The sequence below is a fragment of the Microcebus murinus genome, chromosome 10 (assembly GCF_040939455.1).
Source record: "Microcebus murinus isolate Inina chromosome 10, M.murinus_Inina_mat1.0, whole genome shotgun sequence".
Lineage (NCBI taxonomy): Eukaryota > Metazoa > Chordata > Mammalia > Primates > Cheirogaleidae > Microcebus > Microcebus murinus.
The window spans coordinates 36,545,305-36,561,864 of NC_134113.1; positions in this window are offsets into that span (position 1 = coordinate 36,545,305).

A 16,560-nucleotide genomic window follows, 5' to 3' on the forward strand; every position below is an offset into this window, starting at 1 on the left:
GGTACTTTTTTACATACATGTACATTTCATGTATCTTACACATGTAACTTTAATTATCAGAACTAAATATAAAGTGGATACTATTATTATCCTCATTTTTTTGACAAGGATATTGAAACACAAAGAAATTAGGTAGTTTGCTCAAGTTTACTATCTAAGATCTGAATCTACAAAATCAGTCTCCATAACCTATGCTTTAACCACTATATCCTATTTATTTAATCATTAGGTTGAGTTGTCTGTTAATTTCAGGTACAAGCATTTCTATCTGATATATGCTTGGAAGAACCAGCTTTTATCACAAAAATTAGAGTTGGTCGTTCCAAAGGAAATACGTTTTAAACCTTTCAATCAAACTGCTATTTAATATGCACTACTATATCCTCCTTTTGTTGGATCATAGCTCCTATTGCTATTTCATTTTTGTAATTGCTTCCTTACAAAGCCTTAAATTCAAGACATGGGTTTCTCTAAGCTAATGCTGACAGCAGGTAAGAAACATTTGTACCTACACACTTTTCCTAGATAACTCCTTCTTCCATAGCTAGAGGTAGAGTCAGCAAACTGGCAGACTCATCATTGCATGGGCTCAGCCTTGATTCAAGAGATATGTCCTTCCCATCTCTCTCCTCACCCTCTGAATTATGCCACATAGGTCTTCCACTTTGAGCTTGAAAAGTACAATTTAATTAACTCTTATTTATGGAATATGACTGGCATGCCAAAGTTATTTTATTCTTATACCAGTAAAGAACATGAAGCAAACTAGAATAATATAACCCTAATTTGGCTCCAATTTAGAATTTGGCTCCAATTCTAGTTCTCCTGTTTTCTGAAACTGTTTTATTGGGGGCAGGGATTGATTTTATTTTTAAATGTCTTAGGAGCCCCTGAAAACTTTCCTATCTGTGGCGTGTTTTACCCTAACTGGTTGGTTTTGTAGCATCATCTCCTGAGTTACTTATATAGGTAATTATAGTTTTTAAATCTTCTAGCATATGGATTTTTATAAGTTATCATTTTTTATTTAAAATCTAAATCGATTGCAATATAATCAGTGTGGTCTCTTTGTTACTACTTCTTTCAAATTTGTTGAAACTCCTTAATTTATCCTAGCCTTGGTTTCATAATCTGTAAAAAAATGCAGATAAAGTGATAATCACGGTAACTATCCAAAGGTAAATGCTCAATGAGACAGTGCAAGTAAGAGCCTTCTGGCTATAGGCACAGAGATATATGTCAGGAGTTGAGAGGTAAAGGGTTGTTTTTCACCCATGACTTAAAGTGATTAAACACGAACTTAGAATTATTTAGTCAGATATCTGCTTCCAGGTGAATGGTTTTTAAGATTCCTCTACCAACTTCTTAAAGGAGCAAGATAATTCTTTACTATTTTCCTAGAATGCAAAATCAGAATACAGGTTAAAGAGACAAGAGTCTTCTTTAGCGGCACCTAAGACATTTCACCAGATTAATGGAACCTGAGCTTTAGATCTATCTCATGCACACTCTACTGAATTAATCTGGGCAGTTTGAGAAGAAGATAACATCTAAAAGCTAACAATCTACTTTAAAATTATTCTCTACTCTTCATAGCAATTGTGGAACCCATTTAATATTCCATATGATGTATTATTCAACAAAATTTATGTCAAGGATTTATACCTTCATGTTACTCTGATTTGCCCCCAAACAGTTTTTTCCCTCCAGAAAACATCACACAGTAATGAACTTCAAACTTAGCCAGAATTTTAAAATGTTTAGGGAGGGCCCTAGGTAACTAATCCCTGAAATTGGTTTCACATATTATCTCTTCCTGATTCATCAAGATAGGAGTGTTTCTCACTGTGAAAACATGAGGTCCTCAAGGGCAGCCCTATTTTGTCTGATTCTTTTATTCTTACACATCATTCCCAGTAAGTTTTCTGTGCACTGATGACTCAATGAAGGTATGACAAGTGGTTATATTTTAGGTTCACATATTCCAAACAGAGGCATGAGACAATGAATTCTGAATATATGTGGAGTAGTCTTCTAAAGAAGGAACATTTGGGAAATATATTTATTAAAAGGCATTCAAGAATACCTCTTTCAAAAAGGGCACAGGACGAATGCTGAAGCCAGTTGCAGATCAGAAATCTCATCCATTAATCTATTTGCCAAGCCACATAAAGTCAAGAGACCTTTGAAAGGAGTTGCCCTTAAGAATGGAGTCATGGTTTAATGCATTTTGTTTGGAGCACCTTCCTTTTAGAAGCCAGCACCTGCAGCAAACTGACAGAGTCATTGCTTCTGGGAGTAGACTGGATAATGATACCGATGACATTTACAATCCAACATTTCAAGAATTAATTTACAATGGAAATGGTTCTTAGTGAAGTGAATACATCATTGCAGTGAAAGATTGACTCACAGTTTATCAGCTATAAACTATGCAGCCCGGCTTAAGTTCCTTAGAAAGCAAGCATGATGGGCATTATTCACCATTATTTGGGATTCATAATTTACTGGGAAGATATTTGAAATATGAAAGCATATGCCACTATAATAAAAACAAGAGCAAAAACCTAGAAAAGGATTTGGAGGGGGAGAGAAACCATGGAGAAATGTATTCCAGGTGATCTCTATGTCTCTTTGCCTCTTCTGGCTGAATTGTCTACAGAAGCTACAAAACCTCCCTCCTGACGATTCCCCATATTCTACTTTAGCAGATTCCCACCAAAAGATTTTATTCAATTAGTTTCTTTTCTTCATGACTAACTTATAACCAGTCCCTCATTTTCATTAGAAATAATTCTTCTTTAGAAAAATTCACATGAGGTGTATATTGTGTTCTTTTGTGGATTTTATCAAAACTCTACAAGTCACTCATTGCTGGCCTTTAGTGAAGACTAATATTTTCCTAGAACTTCTCAATATTCTCCAAATGACTCTAAGTATCTGTTTGTAAAGGAGAAGATGGTTCTGTTTACTAAAAAAAAGTACTAGGAATACACTGGCAATAAACCCACATTTAAACTTTGATTAGATTCTGAATATATAAATAAGATATCTTATAATTGAAAAAATTAATGAAATTATAGAAATGGTGTTAAAATAAGCTATTATACTCCAGTAAATTAAAACTAATGATTCCATTGAAAGGCTAGTGAAAAGCAGAGGTATTGGTGTAACAATTATCAATATCTATTCTTGGCCATGAAATAGACTTGTGATAAGTTCTTTGATTGAAATTAATATTTTTCTGTCTTCAAATTAGCATGGTCTTTTTCAATGATTGCCCAAGTATAAACAACATATTTGGGGAAGATAAATTCTTTAGGGGGTGGTCTGAGTGGTCACTGGGGCAGAATGGAAAGAGAAACACTCCAATAAGCTTTCACACAGCCTTCTGTTAACAATTCTGTATGAGCTTAATGGGTTTTCAGTAAGCATCCCAATGTTCCCCCATATATACATCTCCTTTTTTTCTCCAACTCATCCTTCCTTCTTCCAGTCACATCTATGAGATTTGATGTATCCATGTGCAAAAGCACATAAAATATTAAGGCTGATTCAAAAAGTTGACTGACTAGAAAGGAAATAATGGATTGTGCAACGTTTGGGTGGTCACGCTTGAGGCTCTGACTCGGGGGAGGGGGAGCATAGGCAATATACGTAACCTTAACACTTGTACCCCTATAGTATGCTAAAATAAAAAAAAGAAGAATTTATATACATTTCTGTGCAACTGTGTTGTTTCCCTTACTAAGATATCCATTTAGAAAATTTGGAAAAAACTAAAAAGTAAGAAAGAGTGAGGCAATTATGTCCATAGTTCCCTCATCCAAATATACACTGCCGTTTTTTGTATGTTAATAGCTAGGAATAGTTAGTACAGGTACAACATGAAAGAATTTGTAACATTCTACAGAATGTCATTACTTTAGACTAAATATTTCCTGGGAGCTACTACCTAAGGTTATTGAAAAAACATCACCCATAAAAATCGAATTCTTTTGTATAACTTACCAGCAAGTAATATGGCTCAATGACTAAAGCTGGTAGACATACCAGGGATACTCAAACTCTTTGTCAATGTTCCCAAACCACAGTAAATGTAACATATGAAGCTTAATAGCTAAAATTTTAAGAATTATCCTCCTGAGAGGATTAGACTAACAATTAGAATCCTACATATTTACTTCCATGATCTATAGGTCTTTACATAGCACTCTACTTTATACATTGATTTAAAAAGTGATGGCTTTGCTTACCACACTTTAGTGAGAATTAAGAATTATCTTCCTCTCATACTGAAATAGCCATTTGAAACTAGCAAGATTGAAGAAAATTATGATTGTAATATGATTATGGATCATTTATGCCAATCACTGGTATATGATTTCAAAATATAACTTAGATATTTTTCTCTAAGAATTATTAGAAAACAGTTTTCCTAGTACTTTTGTATTATATGTTCCACATATTTATTAATATTTCAGAATTAAGTTTTTATTGTGAAAACATCTTAAAATTATAGCATCTTCAGTTATTAATTCAAGGAATAAAGGCCAAAGTTCAGAAGGGAGATGAGATAGAGAAAATATAATCTTTAATGTTGAAATAAGATTTTATTGAAACTTTTAAATTAACTAAAATAATGGGAACAATGATTTTGGATAATTTATTTAAGTAACTTTAATAATAGAGCATTCTATAACCTCCTATATTAAACATTAATATCTGATTGGCAATCCTAGATTTTGTCAAACAATTTGAAACCATTCATTTTGGAATTTTGATTAAGTATTTATTGCTAGACAGAAAACAAGGGAAAAATTAGTATGCTTATGTTTTCTTTAGTTCCTCCTAAGCCACTTCTGGCTATGATATTTAATCTAGCATTACTGCTCAAACATCTTAAATTAAACCAGACTATTTCTTGGGCCAACAACTTGTCAGATCCCTAGGTTAAGAATAATTTACTATAATGGGAAATATTTCTCAGAATTTTGTATGAATTCTGTTGCCCATTAATAGATAAAAATAATCTCCATGTATGTTCTAGGAACTGATTTTAGAGCCTGGTGCATATTATATATGACCAATCCTAAAAACAGCTTGAGGGAGTGAGTAGTGACACCCTATGTGCAGAGAGAGAAAATGGCTTGCTCAAGTTATAAGCTGAGGACTTGTGACTTGACCAAGGTCACCTTCACTTCTCAGCTTGTTCCCTTAATTATAACACATATTGCTTCCTACATTCCTCATCCTGGCTCAAAAGACCACAAAAGCCCCCAGTGTAATATTAAAAACTCTTGATTTGTCAAATCACATCTTGAATTTGATTGGTTTTACTGACATGAATCTTGCAGTCTTCAATCCTAGGGACTTTATATCAGCACAGACCAGTTAACCTTTCTGTCCTGGCCAGAAATCTAATTTGAGCAGTTTTACTTTGATGCTCTATTTTTGATTAGTTAAGCCATTCATCCTGTTTGACATTGTTGTGTGGTGTTGCTATGCTTACTTTAACCAGCTGTCACATTCCAGCCCAGAGGTGGGTGAAATGATTCTGGTTTATATGTAGCTCTGAAAGGGCTTTTAGATGCTTTGAGTTGGCAATATGTCAACATAAAAGACACTTACCCTTCCAACACAGCAAACCTGAAAGACTTTCAAAATTCTTCATGTAACTTTATTAAAAATTTATTTTTGTTGTTCAAATATTGGCAGACTGTTTTTTTATGTAATTATTTCTCACTCTATTATTAAGCCTGCGATTCTAAAGGGATGTCTTTTTAGGAGATACTCATTTTTTCATGTTGAATTGATTCTAAATTTGTATGGGACTATTCATATCATATATCCTGTCTTTCTGAAAGAGATCATGACATTTAAAACAGATGGATTTTTCCGATCTACAGTTAGATATGGAAAGAAATTTAAATTCTTCCAATAGCGGTTCCACTCATATATACAAATTGATATGAAAATATAGAAATTCATTCAATGAGCATTTCTTTTATGCCCTTTATGTGCTTGAAGCAAGATAAAGGTGTTAGGGATTCAGAGAACAGTTCTACATTCAGGGAATGCATGACCCAGTAGAAAAATAACAAATAAACTATACTTTTAATATTCTTTAGCCACAAATTCACATTCCTCCCAATATGTGTTAACAACGAAAAGCAGTGGAGTTTTGGGTTTAGTTACTCAGGCAGTCATCTCTCAGGAGCTATCCTGTGTAGATAGCTCATCTGCCTAGTTCCTGTTATCCCTATTCATCAGAGAATATAAAACAAAGAAATGATTTAAAAGAGTAACTTAAAAAATCAGGAATTTCTTCAAGAAGAAAATAGTCCAACCCATAGCAGTCAATCTCTTTATCATCATGTGCACAAAACACCCAGTTAGCCAGTTGTTTCACTTAAACTTTCACTTCTTGGCCAGGCATGGTGGCTCACACTTATACTCCTAGCACTTTGGGAGGCCCAGGCAGGAGGATTGCTTGAGGCCAGGAGTTCTGAGCAACATAAGGAGACCCTATGTCTACCAAAACATAAAAATTAGCTGGGCATGGTGGCTTTAGCCTGTGGAGGCTGAGGTGGGAGTATAGCCTGAGCCCAGGGGTTCAAGGTTGCAAGACCTTATCTGTAAAAAACTTTCCCTTCTCAAGTCAGCTTAGCATCTGGACATAGAATTGGTTAAATTTAAAGGTATTACCTTCAATGATAAATTAATGCACTTATTCTCATATTTAATTTGGAGATAATTTTTCAAAGAACAAAGACATATTTATTTTATATTATCACTATTACTTAATTGTATCACTATTACTTAATTGTAGCACTACAGTTTTATCAAAATTGGGATTCTTAGAATACACTGGCATATGTAATGTTTGGGAGGGTAATATTTACTTTCAGTGAACTGAATATGGTATTACAGTGCATCACTTTTTATATCGCATTTTAACTGAGCAAAGTGCTAACAGAAGGAAAGTATTAACATTTAATTGTCTGTGAAATATTTTCAGAGTTAGCTTTGATGTGAAAAAAAGAATAGAAAACCGTAATGCTGTAAGCTTGAGACACCCAACCCAGTGAAAATTCTTTGGATAAACAAAAAGGGAAACCACAATAAATAGTCTTTAAAATACATCTCTGATAATATGAAGCTTTTGTTTTCTTTATTATTTACTAATCCATAGGATCTTGATATTCACTTGCTTGTGATATTTATCATCCATATTTAGTGATTCGTCAACATTAGCAACCTGATTAACCATCCTAGTAAAAAAAAAAAAACAGGGACTAATAATTGGTACATGCTCAAGCTGAGTTAACTCAATGTTATTCGTTTGGATGAAAAGTGAAAAAAAGGCAGTCAATCAGTTAAAAGTTTCTAAATGTTTGATGGTGACATATCATGTAACCTTAACATCTGGATGATGGGATTTTACTCTTTTTATCCAGATGTCTGGCATCATGCAGATACAACCTCAGTGGTTCAATCAGTCAACAACTTTTATTGAGAGTCTCCCTGTGTTAGACAGCTCAGTGAGGGCTAAAGAGCAACATCACCTTATGCAAGGGCTACTACAAAATCCTCTTAATTAGTCCTCCTGACTCTACCCTCTCCCCATTCCAAACTACCAGAAGACTAAAATACCATTTTCAAACTGTAGGTTATTTGCTAAAAATACTTGTCTTGCCTCAGGTTTCTACCACACTCTGGTGGCTGCACAGGGCTGTAATAGGAGAGTTTGCAAGAGCCCCTCTTGTAAATTGATCATGTTACATACACTTTCTGTGTGTAAACCCTTGCACAGTAATAGCCTGGAGTAGGTAAAACTCAATTCCTTGAGCTGTTTTTAGGCTTAGTTATAGATAATGCATATCAAACCCCAAAACATTTTCACATACATAGTAGTCACTCTGTAAATTGAGATAACTTTTTTTATCTACTAACAATCAACATTAATAATATACATAAAACCATAGCATTACTAGAAACCATAGTTTCTAGTAAAACCCAGTTTCTAGTAAAAAAGGAAATGTTTAATAAAAGTCCTTTATAAATGTCTTTTCTTAACCTTAATACCACATTTCCTTGACTCTAAAATCCCATTTATTATAGGAGGTTCAATTTGAAAGAACTTTTTGAGCAGAAAAAAGAATCTTATTCCACTATAAAACTCAAGCTGATTTTGTAAATGTTACAGTTTGGAAAGTGATGCTGACTGAGGAAATACACTTGTTCACTTGTTTCTATTGCTTCTACTACTATTAGTTTTATACTTCCCTTTTGCCTTATATTCTAGGCAAACGAAATTAATTGCTTTGAGGAAAAAGAAAAATCAAAAATAATTCTAAAATTTTTTAGCAAATGATACCACAACATGAAATAAGATATGTAGGAGAAGCAGATAAATTAAATTCGATCTGTGTTGAGATTGCCATCAAGGGGGAAAATGTTAGTTGGTCATTGAAAAATATGAATGATTCTCTGAAGAATAACCTGCAGATTAGCATTTGAAGATGTGTTAATGTGATTCTTTTAGTTGCAGACCCACTCGAGCTTGCCATATGTAGGATTTATGAGGAGTAATAATCATAAAAGAAATCACTTGGACCCAAGGCTACTACTAAAGCTGGAGAATATTTCAGAACTCAAAATAGTTCCAAAGATCCCCACATCAGGAATTTGCAAGTCTTCATTATAAGCCTCAGCCATTATATTTCCTTTTTTGAATTATCATTTGATGAGCATTTTTATGTATTAGGCACTAGGCTAAACATTTTTATGTCTTACTTCATGTAATATTCACAACCCATGTGACACATTCCATTATCCACATTTATAACTGAGAAAACAGCTTTTAAGAATTTCAGCAATTTACCTAAGTTCCCTCAGCTCATTAGTGGTAAAGCTGGGATTTAACCTCAGGGCCTCAGCAGAATAATAGTAGGCATGTAGTGGGTTCTGTACCCTATTCCATCTCTGAACATACTCTATACTACTCTCCACTGGCTTCTTCTTTTCCCCTATAATTTCAGCCTGTGGATAACCCATCCTAATTTCTCTAACTCCATCCATAGCATAGCATTTCAATTTAATTCCCATTATTAACTGGTGATTTCTCTCTCTGTTTCTGAGAAAAAAATGTCTGTTTATCTCAAAGCATATATTGAGTCAAACTATACAGTGCATAAATGTTGATCAGTCTATGTATTAATTACCCTCAAGTCAAATGCCCATTCCTGACTGATTAACTGTTAACCAAAAAGACCCATCAGGCCAATCAGAAGCTGCAGATAGAGCAGCTTCCCTTAAAAGAGAGTATGAACGAGGCAGTAGTAGAAACATCTCTACCATAGGAGATAGACAGGAAATGACACTAGGGGAGTTGAAAAGGTGTACAGTAGACCAAAAAGAGAAGCGTCCACACAACAGAACCCTAAGAAACAAATACATAACAATTAGCCAGAATACAAGAAGTCAGGGCAAGAAATTAATAGAAAACAGAAAATTAGGAGAACCAGTAGAAAAACAGAAAATGGTGTCAAGGAATTATAAAAAGAAGAGCTTAAAAAATGAGGGAAGGCACCTGCACTTGTATGTTTATCACAGTACAATTCACAATTGCAAAAATATAGAATCAACCTAAGTGCCCATGAACTGATGAGTGGATAAAGAAAATGTGTGTGTTGGGGGGTGTATACACACACACACACACACACACCATGGAATACTATTCAGACATAAAAACAATGAAATGATGTCATTTGCAGCCACCCAGATGGAACTGGAAACCACTGTCCTAAGTGAAGTAACTCAAGAACAGAAAACCAAATACTCATGTTCTCACTTTTAATAAGTGGGAGCTAAACTATAGGTATGCATGGTCACAGAAAGTCACATAATGGATATTGGAGTCTCAGAAGGGTGATCCCAGTTGGGATGGGGTAAGATATGAAAAATTGTTGGGTACAATGTACACTATTTGGGTAACAGGTACATTAAAAGTTCAGACTTTACCACTATACTATTTCATCCATGTAACAAAAAGCCATTTATACCCCTAAATCTATTGAAATCTTAAAAAAAGAAAAATGAGGGTATATTCCATAGCAACAAATGCTTCAGCAATATCAATTCATTTATTTTACATATATATCTATATATAGTACATATATACAATCTATCCTACTATAGTAGAATAATACATATGTATATGTATTATGTATGTGTATGTATTTATTTTTCAGGGGACACAGAGTTGTGTAAGAACAGGTTTGTTGCTCTCATAGTGGAGTAAACAAGTATTAATAATGACAAAAATCAATACATAATTTCAATGATGAGCTACACAATAGAGAAAAGATATATGGTACTTTGAGAGCATGGAATAAGAGAACTTGACATTGTGAGAGAGTTCAGGGAAAACTTGCTTTAGAATTGATGCCTAAACTGAGATATAAAAGAAGAGTGGGAATAGACCAGGTGAAGTAGAGGAGAGAAGAGCATGGCAGACAGAAAGAATGGACTGTGTAAAGCCCCTTTGGTAAGAGGCAACACAATGACTGATAAAAAGTCCCTTCTGCGGCTGGAGTGGAGAGAGCAGGAACTGGACCAGAAAGAGATAATGCTAGAGAGGTATACAGGAGACTGTCACACAGAACCTTGAGGATCATGTTAAAGGGTTGCTCAGTTGGTTACCCTACATGCAATAAGCTGGGAGGGAAAACAGAATGGTTGGCATGATCAGATGTATATTCCGAGACAATTGCTCTAGCTGTGTTAAGCAGGAGAGATCAAAGAGTGGCATCATGCAAGATTATTTCTATTTCAATTAACAAAATTCCCACTCATACTGGTTTAAGAAAAAAGATCATTTGTTGGCTCTAAGATTGTAAAGTGTGGCCAAGAGCAGATATTCAGGCATTTTAGGATCTGCTGGCTTAATGATGTTTTCAGGAATATATCTCTCTGCATCACAGCTCTGCTTTCTACTGTGTTGACTTTATTTTTAGGCATGATATCCTATCCTGGGGGTGAAATGACATTTGGTAGCCTAAAATCAAAACTCTCATATATTATCACCCCAACAGAAAGAGAACCTACTTTTCTCTGTACTGCCAGTAAATATCCTAGGACTGACATTTATTGAACAAGTCAAGTCACATGTCCATCCATGAAACAATCATTATGACCAAGCAAGAGGATATACTCATGGTCAGGGCAGAATGACTTTCCCACTTCTGAATCCAGATGGTACTGTCAATCCCACCTGAACTACATGACCTCGTAAGGGAGAATTTTTCCACTCTTTTCCTAATATCAGCATAACTGCAAACTAGCATGACAAAGCAACTATAAGAGTGACCTTTGACTAGATTTCAATCTTGTGCACAACTGCAAAATAGCATGACTAAGCAACTATAGAGTAACACATGACTAAACCTCTGTCTTGTGCAGACTTTGTAACTATTTGCTTCTGTAACGTATAAAAGCCACCATGCTTGGACCCCATTTTGCTCAGAATTTGGAGGTGAGACCCCTCTGAGCACACCAGTGTAATAAAAGCTTGTTTTGCAGTACTCTCGTGTGGCTCTCAGTTTGTTTCCCTGTCCAGTTTGCTGTAACATTTGGTTCCCTGACCAGGAAACCCCAATAGCACTGGCAGTTGGGGCCACCATTCTGGACAGGTCACTGGCTGGCTGACCCTGACCCCCTGATGAGGATCCAGGAGCGCCACCACTCCATTGGGGACATTCTCCTCTTTGTTTGAATGAGCTCCACCCCACCCCAACTGCGGCTCCTTGAACCTGCCCCCTCCAGACACCGAAAGATTACGGTGCAACCAGGAACCAGAAACAGCCATCTGAACTGCGGTAAGAACACCCCGGGACGCTGCCCTGTAGTCAGACCCGTCCCAGGAAGAAGGCTAGACTTCCTGTTAGGGGAAGGCTAGAAGCCTTCTAGGACAGAAGGGGAAACTGATCACCTCCTGAAAAGGTTCTAGGATTCCCAGGGGGGTGGAGGGGAATGTAATAACCTCTTGGCTCCGCGTGTGAGTGCTGTGACTCCACGGCGAAAGCTGCGGAGTCTGACTGGGTCCATACCTGCGGGTCTGTGGCAGTGTCTAGGGCATAACGGTGACTCACTTTTCCAAAAGGAAAGTGACCTGGCCCTGGATTTATACAGGAGCACCTTAGCAAAGCCGTGCCTTAAATCCCTGCTAGGGGAGCAGCCAGGTGGACAACTGAAAGTTACCCCACTCTGTGGGGCACCGATCGGTAGGAACATTATGGGGGGATCTGAATCCAAACCAACTGTTCTCAGGTGCATGATCAAAAATTTTACAAAGGGATTCTCCTACGATTATGGAGTAAAAATGAGCCCAGGGCGTGTCTGGATGCTCTGTGAAATAGAGTGGCCTGCTTTTGGAGTAGGATGGCCTAGTACAGGAACTCTGGATGTTCCCACTGTTCGGGCTGTCTGGAACCAGGTTACTGGCAGCCCTGGACACCCCGATCAGTTCCCTTGTATAGATTCTTGGCTGGAAATTGCTCAAACCTGCCACCCTGAGTCTGGTTCTGCTCAGAAAAGAGACAGAGTAGGGTGCTCTTCGCTCAGCAGCCTAGAAAGCTCTCTGATTTGGGGCCCAAGCCCATACACCAAGGCCCATCCAATGAAGAATTTTTCCTGTCACCTCCCTATAATGCAGAGAGTCCACCACCAAAGCTCCTGTCGGCGCCAGACACCCCACCACTATCAGTATCCACTCCCCGAAGGCCTGATGACCCAAGGCCTGATGACACTGTGGAGGCGACTCCGGTAGCTCACCGCCTTCACTCTCTCCAAAACCATGGCCCAGACCTACAACTGCCAATGCATGAGGTCTATAGCCAGCCCTGCCCAGCCAAAGATGGATCAATACAGCCTGGGCCATCAGCATTATACTCCCAGCCCTTCTCTACCACCAATCTCTTAAACTGAAGCAGCATACTCCTTCATACTTAGAGAAGCCCCAGGCCATGATAGACCTACTGGAAAGCATCTGCCAGACCCATCAACCCACTTGGGGGACTGTTAGCAGCTCCTCCTGACCCTGTTCAACATCAAGAAGTGACCGCCAGAGCTCAGAGATAGGTGCAAGATAATGCACCAGCAGGTGTCTTGGGCCCCGAGGCAAGGGCCCAGTGAACAGATTCAGATGTTGTGCCTATTTGGGACTTTAACACTCCAGAAGGACAAGAGGCACCCAACAGATACTGAGAAGCCCTCCTACATGGGGTCCGAGAAGGAGCAAAGAAGCTCACTAACATGAATAAAGTAGCTCTGGTCACCCAAAAGGCTGACAAAACTCTCAGTGATTTCTATGAATGTCTGTGTGAGGCCTACAGAATTTACACCCCCTTTGATCCTGAAGCCCCAGAAAAATCAACGAATGGTGATTGTGGTAATCTGTGGCTCGGGCAAGCCCAGACATGCAACGCAAGTTGGAGAAGCTAGATGGATTTGCTGGTATGAACATCACCCAGTTAAGGGAAGTGGCTCAAAAGGTATTCTGGAACCTGGACCATGATGAAGATGAAGCACAAGGCCACCAGTGCTTGGGGCTCCTGCACCCATGCCAGGGCCTGGGACACGGATGGAAAGTAGGCCATGCAAAAGAAGGACATTATGACTGGACCAGTGTGCATTCTGCAAGGAAACTGGACATTGGAAAAATAAATGTCCACATCGATAACCTCAAGACAGCTATTGGAAAGAAAATGCTTGAACCGATCGCCCATCCTTCCTGCTCCTGGAGGCTGCCTATTCCACCCCCTCAGTGAGGCCCCGTCCACAGTTTCCAGATGGAATCAGAGGCACAGGACTTTATTGGCCTCACGGGAACAAAAACAGAATAGGACCGACTGGGCTCCCTCAACCTTGGCCCCCAGGAGCCTGTGGTCACAATGGATGTTGGGAGCCAGCAGTGACTTTCATGGTAGATATGGGAGCCGAACACTCAGTAGTGACTACCCAGGTGGCTCCTCTCACTGGATGGGAGACAACAATAATTGGGGCCACTTGTGGCCAGGTGAGTAGGCCTTTCTGCCAGGCCTGTTCATGCCAGCTCAGGGGACACCAAGTGACACACGAATTCCTCTATCTCCCAAACTGCCCAGTTCCCTTATTGGGACGGGACCTCCTGCACAAATTAGGGGCCCAGATCACCTTTCATCCCAAAGGTGGCACAGACCTGTGATTTGGCAGCTCCGTAGTCCTTGATAATGGTGGTCACTGTCCCCCGGGGAAATGGAGTGGCTCCTCCAGGGCCACCGGGCATGTGGCTGCAGGGTGCATGGGCGCAGCTACCGACCACTGGGCCTGCAGAATCCTTACACCAATGGCCACATTTCGGACACAGAAGGAGAAACCATCCCCCCCCCCTCCAAGTTTCAGCATAACTTCACAACAGTATGGGCAGAAGACAACCCCCCCAGACTAGCAGTTGGAAGGGCTCCAGTCATAGTTGAGCTAAAACCCGGAACACAGCCCATCTGCAAAAGGCAATATCCTATCCCTAGAGAAGCACGGAAGGGGATCCAAGCTCACCTAGACAAACTTCTTCAGGAAGGCATCCTGAGAGAGTGCCAGTCCCTATGGAATACCCCGCTGCTCCCAGTAAAAAAAAACCTGATGGAACTTACCGGCCTGTCCAGGATCTCCAGATGGTAAATGAAGCCACGGTCACCCTTCATCTAGCAGTGCCAAACCCCTACACACTCCTGAGCCACATCCCTGGGGACACCAAGTCGTTCAGTTGCCTGGACCTGAAAGACGGTTTCTTCTGCATCAGGTGGCACTGGCGAGCCAGCCCCTTTTTGCTTTCGAATGGGAAGATGCAGGTTCCGGAAGGAAGAGGCAGCTCACCTGGACCAGGCTGCCACAGGAAGTTCTTCTTTCCAGAACTTCCCAACAATCTTCGGGGAAGCACTGATCCAGAGTCATTCATGCGGAGGGGGGAAGCTCAGCTGTACTCTATTACAATATGTGGATGACCTCCTCCTGGCACACGTAACCCAAGAGGAGTGCATGGAATCAACAGGAGCCCCACTCCAGCTACTGGCAGAAAAGGGGTACAAGGTCTCATGGAAAAAGGCACAAATTTTCCAACAGGTCATCATATACCTAGGTTTTAAAATCACCGAAGGCAGAAGACAGCTGGGGCATGAACAAGTACATATAATCTGCTCCATCCAAAGACCAACCACACTCCGGCAGCTGCTGCAGGAGTCCTGGGAGCCGTAGAATTCTGCCGAATATGGATACAGGGTTTCCCACTGATGGCCAAACCTCTCTATGAGGCTCTGAGAGGATCTGAGACCACGACGCAGGAGCTGAAGTGGGGATCTGAGCAGGAAGAAGTCTTCTGATATCTGCAAAATCAACTACACCTGTCGCTGGCCCTCAGGCTGCCAGATTACACTAAAGACTTTAACCTGTTTGTTAAAGGGTAGCCCAATATCACCACTATTCTGTGATAACTCACAGATAACCTGGAGGTTGTGCAGACCTTACACCCCACGACCCTCCTGCCCATCGACCTAGGACTCCCAGACCGTGATTGCCTTGAGGTGGTAGAAGAAGTCTACGCCGGCCGGCCAGGACTAAGGGATACTCCCCTGACAAATCCAGAACTGGAACTGTTTACGGACGGCAGCAGTAACGTCCAGGACGGGCAACAGAAGGCAGGATACACAGTCACAACTAAAGACTAGGTGGTCTTAGCGGAGCCCCTGCCGGCAGGGTAATCCGCTCAGAGAGCAGAGTTATGGGCCTTAATCCAGGCACTGAGACACACAAAGACAAATATATAGGACAAATATATACACAGATTCCAAATATGCATGGAGCACCTTGCATGTACATGGGGCCCTTTATCAAGAAAGGGGACTCTTAACGGCAGGAGGAAAAGAAATAAAAAAATAAAGAAGAGAACTTACAGCTATTGGATGCCCTGTGGGAGCCTAAAGAAATAGCCGTCATACATTGTCGTGGACACCAGAAAGGAACAGACCCAGTCACCCTGGAAAATCATTTGGCAGACCAAACAGCAAAGGCTATAATGGCACAAAAGTTGCAGGAACAGGGCACAAGGCGACAGGCTGGTAAAACTCTCCTAGCACCAGAATGGCCCAGATGCCCAAGATACAGCCCAGAAGAAGAAGCATGGGCAAAGAGAGATGTCCCAAAAGACTGAGTGAGGATGGAGGAGTCTGCCAGATGGCCAGGTCTTCATACCAGAGAGGCTGGCCTACACAGTTATCTCCAATTACCATGTCCTCTCCCACCTGGGAAAAATGGCCCTTACCAACCTGCTTGGCAGGTACTACTACATTCCTAAGCTTCGTCCATCTGAGCAACCATCTGTGCCCGCTGCTATTGTGTGCCAGAAATAATGCAGCCACGTGGCCTACACTGGCCCCACGCAACCAGAATGTTGGATTGGGCATTAGACTTTACTCCATAGCCCCCCAAGACTGGGGAACAGGTAAAAGATTGTGTTATGTCATA